This window comes from Tupaia chinensis, unplaced genomic scaffold (genome assembly GCF_000334495.1).
Source record: "Tupaia chinensis unplaced genomic scaffold, TupChi_1.0 Scaffold138060_1, whole genome shotgun sequence".
In the NCBI taxonomy this organism is placed as follows: Eukaryota; Metazoa; Chordata; class Mammalia; order Scandentia; family Tupaiidae; genus Tupaia; species Tupaia belangeri.
Genome location: NW_006197961.1, coordinates 685,212 through 685,466, shown reverse-complemented (window position 1 = coordinate 685,466; position 255 = coordinate 685,212).

The window sequence follows — 255 nt, the reverse complement described above, 5'->3', positions numbered from 1 at the left end:
CGGCCGCTGTGTCTGGGGGTCTCGTCCCTTCCCCAGCAGGCGGCCGGCGGGTGGGGAGTGGCAGTCCGACCGCACGCTCTCTTCCTGTCTGTCCGCTCGCTCGACTCCGCAGAGTCCGCTCTGCACGGTGCTTTCTGCCTGGCTGCTGGCGGGCAGCTCCGCGAACCCCTCCTGGGGCTCTTCGAGAACTGGGCTGCTTCTGAGGCCCGCAGGGGTCCCCGGGCTAGAGGAGAGAAGGGCTGAGTGGCTGACGAC